The sequence below is a fragment of the Myripristis murdjan genome, chromosome 1 (assembly GCF_902150065.1).
Source record: "Myripristis murdjan chromosome 1, fMyrMur1.1, whole genome shotgun sequence".
Taxonomy (NCBI): Eukaryota; Metazoa; Chordata; class Actinopteri; order Holocentriformes; family Holocentridae; genus Myripristis; species Myripristis murdjan.
In genome coordinates, this window is record NC_043980.1 from 19441165 (window position 1) to 19452972 (window position 11808).

Below are 11808 nucleotides of genomic sequence, written 5' to 3' on the forward strand. Positions count from 1 at the left end.
GCTAGTTTGAGTGAAGTTACATTATTTACTTTTTTTTACTGGAAATATGAAGATTATTTGTTCTTTTAAAGTATTGCCCATTGCACTTGTCAATTTTATTTTAGGGTTGACATAATCACTGGCTGAAATAAGAAGTCAGTGTTCAGTTTCTATAGAAATTTAGTATCTTAGCATGTGTGTGTTTGCTGCACACAAACTTTCACTGGCTACTGTATCAAACTATCATGGATACTTAATAACTGTTCATGCCTGATTCTTTCCAAACAGATTGTGATGACCTCTCCATTACAGAAAGCAGAAGCATGATCATGTGTTAAGCCCTGGCAAAGACCATCCTTTAAAAGCTACAGTATTTGCTGCAAGGGCTGTCAGTGCAACAGGCCCAAAATCACTCTTTCAGCAACAAGTGTAATAAGTGATTTTGTTCCAAATTGTGGAGAGGGTGTGCAGCACCACAAATGTCTGAGAAACTAAAACCATGCTGATGTTGGGTTTTCAACACATATCTAAAGAGAGCAGAGATGCTCTGCAAAGAAAACTCACTAAAACCCACAAAACTAAATGTTAACACCTGAATACATGGGATGCAGGGATGCAAATACCACCACACTCACATGGTCACAGTAAACCCAAACTCATAAATGCTTCTAACCACAGCACTCAGTGAAGGAACCTCACCCAAGTGGCAAACCCCACCAGGGCTGCCCATAGTAAAGAAAACATATTAGTGTCTTAACGTTCAACACAACCCACTGGAGGAGCAACAAGCCAAGATAACCTTGAAGTCAATGTTACATGCTGGTTGTCAATCTGGCCCCTTTTGATACTCTGCAGTGATTTACAAAATGAAAGATTGGTTTGTGGGTGGAGCTGCTACCTCACAACTACCTACAGGGATTGCATTCAGGTGCAGGTAAGGAGTGGGATACCTCCAGAGGGGATTTCAAAAACCTATTTAGGCCCACATTCCCTTTCACATCTGTATAGTGGACCCATTGTGTTGCAGTCTTGAATGAATGTTCCAGGAACTGGTGACTGGCGGTATGTGTAATGCCAGAAGCAATTCTCTTTGCCAGATACCCTCAATGGAGGGTATCTGGTAACCACCAGCCTTCTTTGCATTGCAAATCATGATCTGTAGTGTGAAGTAGAGGGAGTAATGGTGAAAGAATGTATGACAGTATTATATTAAAGTATTATTAAACTATTGGTATGGCGCTGACATACCTCTATACCTGGCACCTCTGTTAGTGATTGTCAATTGCAGGCTAGGGAGGTGTGACATGAAATGGAGAGGACTATGGTCAAGTAGATGGAGGATCAATAGACTATTTTGTAGCATTTGTTTGTGTAGGTGTAAGGCCATCCCCCATAGTGAGAAAGCAGACTACCAGGCACAACTTTCCCTTTCATCAGTGCTGCCCCCCAAAGATTACCCCTTTCCGCAGAGGTCATATGCAATCACCCTGATCAGTGAGCCAAATAATGGTACACTGGCCTCTCAACCTCTCCCACAAAAGGTGACCAACAACGCACCCTTTGATCTCAGGACATCCCAAGCAGGGATGGACGTACACCAAAATGCCTCCCTCAGATCAACAGCACAACACATCAGTTTCTAGAAACTCTAAAAACATTTTGACTCATGGGACCTCACCCCAACCCACCAGAAGTGGTTACCATTTAACAAGGGCAATCCACATGTCCAGAGATGGGCACATACTCTGTCTCTCTCTCACACACACACACATCCACACACAGAGCCTGTACAACCTGACACCTGCTGTGCATGCTATTCAAACAAGTAGAACAAAGAGGTATTCTCTGTAAATGGAAAAGCAAAGCCATCCTACCTATTTATTCTTTTATCAAGATTTTGAATTTTTCATAATGCTGGACTGTAGGAGTGCCACGGCAAATGCATTGCACTGTTAAATGTGCATAAAGCAGCATATACAATAGTAAGTGTCCAAATACATTAACTTTGTCCATTCTGAAAGTAAATATTTCATGTTTGGTGTTGTTCTTTTTTTTTTTTTTTTTGCGGTACAGTGGCACAGTGGTTAGCACTGTTGTTTTACAGTAAGAGGATGCAGGGTTTGAATGTTGGCCCTGGTCCCTCATGTTAGCCCTGGGTCTGTGTGGATTCATCCTGTGTATACATAGATATACACATGCGGACACATTCAGATTTGGGTGCCTGCCCACCCCAGGATGATATTGGCCATAGTATAGAGGACTTGTATGACTGGCCTAGACATCCTGTTGTGGACGGCGCACCAAACATTCCTGTAAAAGACCTTAACTGAGACCGCAGTTACAGTCTGCTTGATCTACTTCTTCAAAAGCCTCTCCTGGGTCCAGACTTGACTGTGGCCAACTATTTCTCACCTTCCTCACTTCTAACTTCAAACTCTGGCTAGAAAACTCCCCAGGCACAAGCATATATACCTCTATCTTTTTTTTTTTTTTTTTTTTTTTTTTTTTTGGTTAAAGAAGTCCCTGGTGCTTCCTTTAACTTTATCAGTTTGCTGATTGGACCTGCTGTCTCTCTGGTAATGGTCACTTCATTTATATAAGCCAGCTGTCACATTCTCTGTACAATTTCACAGTCAGTGCCATATTCCTCACCTTCTTATATCATTTGTAATTTATCCAGTCTAATCCCTTTAGCCTTGTGTGAATCATCTTTCCCATTTCCCTTGTGTGTCTTGCTGCTGTTTATGTTAGTTGCAGCGTTAGCAGTGCTGGTAGTATTATAGTGTGTGTAAGCCATGTCAGTGTCTAGCACTTATTATGTTTGCGAATCAGTCGCTAAACCTGAAAAGATGTGCCTGCCATGCATAACATAAGACTGTCAAAATTACCATCACAATAGGCTAATCACTAAGGCAATATCTACAGTTTATACTACTTTCTTGGCCATCAGGAGAGGAATCCTCTGAATTATTTGTCCACTGAGCTAATTCTTCTGAATGTTCATATAATAAAGTCTTTGAGTGACATACAAATCTATAATAAATACCCTCCTTTTAAAATAAATATTGCTTTCAAGCTCTATTCCTATGCCGGCAATAATTTAATATCATGTAAAAATAGTAATGTGATGTTTTCATGCCTATTACTGCACACTCTTTTTTTTTTTTTTTTTGGCCTTTAAGTATCAACAGCATAATTAAAACAACTTGAACAAACCATTGTTCTAGACCTAAAACGTTCACTGTTAGTGTTAAAGTTAGAGTGATCTCATCAAGCAGATCGTTCCAGAGCTTAGGGTCTCTGATGGAGAAAAGTTCAGTTGCTCTTATTTTTTAATCCCGGACTGCTGTTCAGTGATTTCTGGCTGTGGTTGGGCAAAAAGGGAGATAAATGCTCAGGTTTACTAGCTAGGCACCTGCCTCATATGTGCCTTAAGAGCCATGAATAAAGTAACTGGTAGCCAATGAAATGTGACTAAAACTGGATTATGTGACGTCTCACCTTTGTAGCTTTCAGGGTTTTGACACCAACATTTTGGAGTAACTAAAGTCTGGAAATACTTACCTGGTTAAGACAGGCAAGCAAGAGTTATAATAATCAAGATGTGACAAAACAAAACATTGACGGCATTTCCCCAGTGATTTAAACTCAACAGTGCTCAGGTATTGTGATGTCTAATTCACTGTAGAAAACATGATTCCTGTGTTAACATTAAACTGGAGTCAAAAATCAAATTTCTATAACTTTAAAATAAGTTTCATGAGCAAAAATGGTCTTGGTAATAGTAGAGCCAGTAATAATAAGACTTTTATTTTTTTAATAGTAAAAATTAAGACATCCAGCTTTGGATGCCCACTATATAGGACTGCAGAGGGCTTCTTATTACTTAGGGGTGAATACAGCCAGAACTCATTATCATCAGCAAAAAGTAGACGCTAATGTTATATTGTTGAATTATATGGCCCTAAGCAGGCAATTATGCAGATGGAAGAAATAGAATCTGGGGGCAGGTAGGGCGAAAAAACTGTCCAGCGCAGTATCAGAAATACCAATATAGTCTTTAAGATTTGAAGGTAAAGCTGCGCCGTAGTTTAAAACATGGGATTTTCCTGCATCAGTCATCAAGTAAAAAAACAACAGCTGTCTCGCTGCACTGAGAAGGTTTAAAACCAGATGGAAACTTCTGAACAGCGCTATTACAGTTTATATATGATCTAATTTATTCCAAAACGTTACACAGGGATAAAAGAAAAAAACAGGAGTAAGAAAAAAGCCCTTGATGATCACCATTACATTATGACGCGTAGACTGAAGTACTGTCACACTGTCACATTCCTTTTTTCCATGTTAAAAAATTCATTCAGTTACCTGACAGATTTTGTCTGACAGTAAATCTTCTGCCGTGAACAATATATTATATATTAATGTAAGTTATTTCCTGCCCGAGTCACTTCCTGCCAGCTGCCACTCTCCTTACTGATTCATTTGATTCTATTTGTCTTGAAGGAGTGTTTGGGCGAGAGACTGGAGACACCACAGTGGGAAGAGACACTGCCTTCTGACAAAAGTGCCTTTGAAGTTGCCGGTGCCTGTTAAAATAATTATGAAATGAAAGAAGGGAAAGCTTTGCTGTTGTTGCATCTCAAAGACAATGGCAGTACACAGTGAACCACCAGGTACAGATTTACACAAAGAGGAGAAATTGAAACTAGAGTGTAATCTGCCTCCCTTGTCTCGAATATGCCAGATGCTCTTAAATGCAAATACAAACCTGTTTGATGATATTTTAAATCTCAAAGGACCTGCAGAGTCTGAGGGGAAAGTTCAACTTACCTACCTCACAAATGGAGCTGGATTTAAAATAAATAAGTACATAAAAAAATACAAGATATAAAATTATTAGATGATAGAAAATGAATAAAGAATAAATAATAACAGCGGGTAGCATTATTTGTCTGTTAACTTTTCTTACTTTTTTCTTTCTTTCTTTTCTTTTATTTCTGCCAAGTTTTAGAATTCATATAGGACCAGGCTGTACGGGGTAAAACAGGTTATATATATGTTTTTAAAGACTCTTTAAATGTGTGCTATAGATTTTTTTCTGTGTATTTCATAATTTTATATCTTTCATAATTTAAAAAAAAAAAACACTTTTAATATCCTGCATTCATTTAAAAATCTGCCAGCTTATTTAAATTCCACAATCTGCCAGCCGTGTTGTGCTGATACTTCAATTTGAAAACACTCAACTAATGTTCCTCGGGCCCAGAAAAGTGTCATTTAAAAAGTCCTCAGGGAAATGCCAAAACTTACAACACATTTCATGAAACTCACAGGTCATGAAAACATCTACCAATGAGCTAGCAAAATACCATTAGCTCCCTGGCTAACGATGAAACTGCCAAAGATGACGTCAGCGGCAGTGACACCTGCAGCGGAGGAGGAGGAGTGTGTGACACTTTGAAAAACCAGGAGACAACGCCATATGGATGCCTAGCCAAGAGGTAACTGAGGATAAATTTAGAGAAGATGTCTTCTTTGCGATGATAAACTGCTCAATGCAATGCAGACATAAAAATTACAAGAGGATGTGTTGATATTTAGGAATCCTCACACAACTTGGAAAACCCTCCAAGACATAAAAACACAAAGCAGGCTGCAGTTTGCAAAGAAATTACAACACTGATATGGATTATTTTTTTTTTGTCCTGCAAAAATCAGTGATTGACTGATTGATACTTTACTGTCAGCCTGGGCTGAAATTTTCCGTGCAGCACACCATTTGTAACAGCACATAACAAAAATGAAAAATCAGCCCTTCTACAACATCGCTGGATTTATTCGGTCTGCTTAAAGATCAAGAACAGTAAGTTGTTTCTTTTTCCCCAAATGTGGATATTTCTCTCTAACTCTGCCTGTGCCAAAAATATCTGCTGAACCTTCTCCAAAGCTGGTAAGATCAAAAATACTGTAACAATGTCAATGTGTGTAACCATTCATGTAGACTTCACCGACATCAAAGATTTTTCTTCAAAAATACAATAAATTGATACTTAAATCTTGTACATAGATTATTTCCATGCTTTGCATAGATTTGATTTCACCTATATTTAAGATTTTGTGAGCTGCAGCGCTGTCAGTTTGACACATCGAGCCTCTGGTATGTAAAAGAGTCTGTAAGGCCTCTCTGCTGGATTGAGATGCGAGCATCAAGCCTGTGGGACTGTGGACGCTGCCATAGACCTTGTTTTTGTGCCTTAGTGGTGGTGTTTGTAGTCTGAGCTTGGTGATGGGGCTGTTAGTCATGTTTTTTTCTATCCAGACACTTTTTTTAATCTATTATGCCCTTTTCTGGTTTCAAAAATGCATCCGCACTGATGTAAGACATTGCCAGACACATGGTTATTTGTAAGTTTGTCTAATGTGAAGTTAGCTGTGCTGCAGACTATTAGTCATATTTTGTCTTGTCATCATAGTGTCAATGGCAGTACACCCACGATGCTCCCATATATACATTTCCATTTACTTTAAACTGACCTAATCAGGCTGAATCTGAGCTGCCGCCAGCCAGTTTTATTTCTGTTTTCATTGCCGTCTTTAATGACCTTAAAAGTGTAAAAACATAAAGATTTTTAGCATTACTGAAATCAGATTATGCAGCAAGAGGCAATGTGACACCTTCATGACTGATGGTTGGTGTGGTGTTTGTAAAATTTGAGTTTGGCTTGTTTGCTCATGTCTGAGTTTTTGGACATCATGGCATTTAACTTGGATTAACCATTTGGATTTCATTTCCCCTTTTTGCCAGATTGTTGGACTGGATGTGGATTCAAATAGCAACTGCTGGATGAAGCCATCATTGGTAAGTTGTTTCATGTTTGTTACATGTGGTGACACAGGCTTTTACTGGCCATGGTTCTGGTTTGCTGGCACTTTGTGTTGTTTGTGCTGTCAACCACCATGTCTGCTTGGTCACTGCATTCATGTGTGTGTGTGCCAGTTCCACGGCATGGAGTGGCTTGTGAGCATGCAGTTTGTTGTCATGTGAGGCTAGATTGTATGGCTGTGTGTCTGTAGCCTGTGTGATTACACTGTCGCCCAGCATCCCTGAATGTCACTGTGCATGAATTTGCCTCCTGCAGTATTTGTCTGATAACATATCCATGCTTGCCTGCTCCGCTAGTCTAATTTGCCTGATTGATTTATCCTTCATCTGACTGAGGTTTGTGCAAGTTATTGGTAAGATTCATGGCACTAGCAAAAGTTTTTAAAGGTCACAATTTGTGTTTGTATTCTCGATTTTTCTTCTGCACCCAAAACAGTGTCTTGTTGGATCACTGTTGCATCTCCATGTGGCCTGCTGGCTGTATGAGGGCACACGTCCCCGCCCCCTCTGCAGTGCACCAACAGCTTGTGCCCAGGGCCAACTGGTATTTGTCAGAGTTTTTTGTCATTCATTTACCAATGTCAGAAATCAATAGATGATGCCTAGTACCTATTTCAGTCTGCGTGAGATATGAAAGGAAGTCGGTTTTCTCACACAATCTTAATATTACAGAGACAATTGATATGATCAATTAGCAATTTTGCAGTAACTCTCTGCATGCACTATTCAGTGTACTTAGGAAGCTGGCCTGACGTTTGTCCACAACAACTTTAAGGATAATAATAATAATAATACCTTTATTTTGTATAGCACTTTTCAAAACACACAGTTACAAAGTGCTTCACAATAAAATAATGAAATAAAAATAATAAAATAAAATACAATAAAAATTAATAAAATAAAAATAAAAGTCTGGATAAACCAAAAACAAAATTACAATAAAAACAGAAAATACAGTAAAAGACCATAAAAGGCAGAGCCAGCAACTAAGAAAAGGCCATACGGTGAAAGTGAGTTTTAAGAAGGGATTTAAACGATGACAGAGAGTTTACCTGCCTGAGGCCCTCCGGCAGGGCGTTCCAGAGTCTGGGGCCTCGAACAGCAAAGGCACAGTCACCTTTTGAGACCAACCGAGAGTTAGGGACCTCCAAAAAGGCCCGGCCAGAGGACCCCAGACTGCAGCCAGGCTCATAGGGGGTTAACATTTATCGGATATAGGGAGGAGCCAGGCCGTTTAAGGCTTTAATTAAAAACAAGTAACAACACCTTAAAATCAATTCTAAAACTCACAGGTAGCCAGTGGAGGGCAGCTAGAACTGGTGTAATGTGGTCCCTTCTCCTGGAGTGAGTTAAGAGTCTGGTGGCGGTATTCTGGATCAGTTGTCTGTGAATGTTACGTTGGCTGATACCAGAGTAGAGCGCAATACAATAGTCGAGTCTGGAAGAGATGAGTGCATGAATGATAATTTCAAAAAGTGCAAGGGAGAGGAAAGGACGGATTTTCATCAGCTGTCTCAATGTAGCGAAGCATGTTTGAACAACCTTGGTTACTTGAGTATCAAGGATCGATTGGAGTAGAATAAGAAACCAAGGTTGCGAGCCTCTGTGAACAAATTTTCCGAAAACACACCCAGACTCGAGGATATATCAAGGACGCTGCTAGAGCTGGGGCCAGAGGGTGTAATAATGATCATTTCCAACTTAGAGTCGTTTAGTTGTAGGAAGTTATTGTACATCCAGGTTCTGACTTGGTTTAAGCAGGACAGAATGGATGAGGCGTCAGTGCCACCAGGTTTAAGGGGTACGTAGAGCTGGGTATTGTCGGCGTAACCGTGGAAATTGATGTTGTGCCTGCGCAGGATGTGTCCCAGGGGTAGCATGTAGATAGTAAAGAGGAGGGGACCTAAGATGGACCCCTGGGTCACACCACAAGAGAGGGGAGCACATGGAGAGAAGACATCACCGAGATTGACAGAGAAGGACCTATTCGACAAGTAGGAAGTAAACCAGTCTAGTGCCACACCTTTTCAATCTGACTTGCTCAGATTGAAAAGGTTTTTTTTGTTTGTTTTTTTTTTAAGCCAGTGAAGCCGATGATATTCCTGACTTCCGGCCAATCATAACAACAAAAGCACATGTATTTTGTAGCTTTCTTAGACACACAGCCTATAATTGAGGTGTGTTTAGTTAGGTAGTAATTTGCTGTCAGCTTACTTTTCTTGACCCATTAGCCTTGTAAGCGTCCATTTGGAAGAATGGTAAAAAGCCCTTTGTTGCGAATGTGTGTTATTTTCCCAGCATACAGCTCTCCTTCAAGACGGCAGATGGTGCAGCGATCGGCACCTCACAGAAGGCCCTTCATGTCACAAATTTGTTGGCCAATATGGTTAATATTTTTGGTAGTTTTATTTTAAATAATATTAAAAATATTGTTAATAGCAATAAATGTGATTGGTCTCAGAGACCCAAATGTACATTTTTTTTTTAATTTTATTTATTTATTTTTTTTGTAAAACACTGGAGAGGTGGGAGCCACGCATTTCTGAGGAGGGGGTTTGGCAAGCAAAGCCTGAGCTAGTTACATTCTCTCTGATTATTAGTAACTGCCACACAGTTGAGCAGTGGCGGTTCTGCCCATGTTGCCGCCCTGGGCGAAATTACTGCCTTGCGCCCTTCCATGTTACTTACTACCGGTGCCGCTAGAGTTAATAAATATGACTATGACTATGAGAGGCGCCCCTCCCAGAGCAGGGGCGCCGGCACCTGCACAAATACCTTAAACCTTACCTTAAATAAAATAAATCCCCCCCTACCCATCCTTAAAATGCTAAATAAAATAAAAAATAAAATAAAATAAATTCCCTACCTATTCATGCCCTTAAATGACAAGGAACCGGAACCCAAGGTATTTTTTTGTTTGGCCTAAAAAAGCCTCCGGCCGCCGTCAGGCGAGCCGGCCACGGCACTGGTCGGCATCAGGCGGGCCGACCGCAGCACCGGCCTGATGCCGACCGGTGCCGCGCCCACCAGGTCAGGTCTGCCAGATCTGACAGGTGAGCGGCGCACACATACTGCCATATATACCTTTCATTATAAATCAACTTTTGTTCATACGCGGCTGCAGCAGCACAACGGACAATGACACAGACAACATGGTTGATTATTGACGGTGCAATGCGGCCATTCGCCGGTAATCGTGGCATCAGGCGAGCCTACCTACTGGTTTGTGTATTTGCTTAGACCCCCAATATTAGACGAGGGCGTTTTTTCAGGGCATTTTCAATGGAAAAAATATTGTCTTATATTCAGATGAATACGGTAATAGAAAACTGCTTTGCAGCGCTGATGATTTTTTTTTTTTTTTGCGCTCGTGCCGCCCCCCACGTGACATGAAAAAATGCTGCCCCGGGCGGCTGCCCGCTTCGCCCGTGCCTAAAACCGCTACTGCAGTTGAGTGTGTTACTGGAGTTGTAAACCCCTCAACAAGATGAAAAATTACAGTACATAAATGTGAGTTTGAATGAAAATAAATTGTTACGAAATCCTTAAACAAAGAAAATGTTTTTACAACTTATGCAAATTTAAAGGTCAGTTAGTGAATGAGTTTTCAACATTAAAGGAATTCATATAGATAAAAACAAACACCAATTAATTAATAAATGAATAATAATTGTCCAGTGTCCTATTTTGTGAGGCTAAGGTTAAATAAATCAATACATGCATGCATAAATAAAATCCTGAAACTGATGAAAGGAGGAGTCAGGGAAAAGCTATTTATTTAGCTCATTTAAAGTTTCACACTAGATTTAATTACTGCTCAGTGAGTAATTCCCTCAAGTTTTTACACAGCCAGGGATGTAATTCTCAAAGTTAAACACAGCATCACACATTTTCTCTCTAACAAGACCCATTATCCACTGTCTTTTTCTCCTCCCTCTTTCCCTCTATCCTTTGGCTTACTTTGCTTTCTCTGCTCCACAGCTCATCTTGCTCCGTGTAGTCAATTTAGTAGCAGCTTAGTCCATGAGCGAATACTCTTGCGCTTCCAGTCTCTCTGCCGTGATTGACGTCTGGCAAGATCTAATCTAATGCGGCATGTTTGTGTGAGTGACACCGCACAGGTGTGCTTCCGCAATTGCTGGTGGATGAGAAGAAGCGAAGAGGCTTTAGGCTGCTTTGTGCCCACTGCCTGGAGATTAGAACCAGATGTCAAAGCTACAAAACTAGCAAGTGCTTCTTCATTACTCTTAAAATCAGCTTGCAAATCAGGGATTCTCCTGTTGTCCACTCTTTGTTCTTTTCCCACCACCTTTCTCCTTTTATTTCAGCCTCTGCAACAGTGTTGATTAGGAAAGGGAGCAAAGGTAGTTTTAAAGGTTTTGATGGATTGATGGGTGATGGCGGGGAGCATTATAGGTGAAATGTTAGTTTGGAGAGGTGGCATGATATCCCTTGTTTGCTTACCATATGCATTTCAGGTGTCACGCCATCATTTAGCCACTGAAATCTAGTAGAGGTGTTATTTTGCATATTCTTATATACAGGAGTCTATGCTAACCTTTTTCCCAGGGAGCATTTATTACATATATATTTATTCTGCCTGTGTGTGCATGTGTACTAAGGGACTCGTGTGCAATAGCCCATACACCCAAAATCACACATTGGCCCTAGCCTACTAGAAACAAAGGCTGCTGTTTCATATTAATAAAAGCTCTCCATTGGGGCTGAGTGTGTAGAGCGCATACTGCGCAATACTAAGGCTAAACCACAGCAGCCTAAACCCTTTGCTGCATGTCATCCCCTCTCTCTGCCTTGTCTTTCCTGGCTCTCGCCAGTGTGACTGTCGAATAAAAAAGCAGAAATGGCTAAAACAAACAAATACAAAACAAACAAACAAACAACAAAAGCTTTCCATCAGTGAACCAGCAGGTGGCTTTTATTGT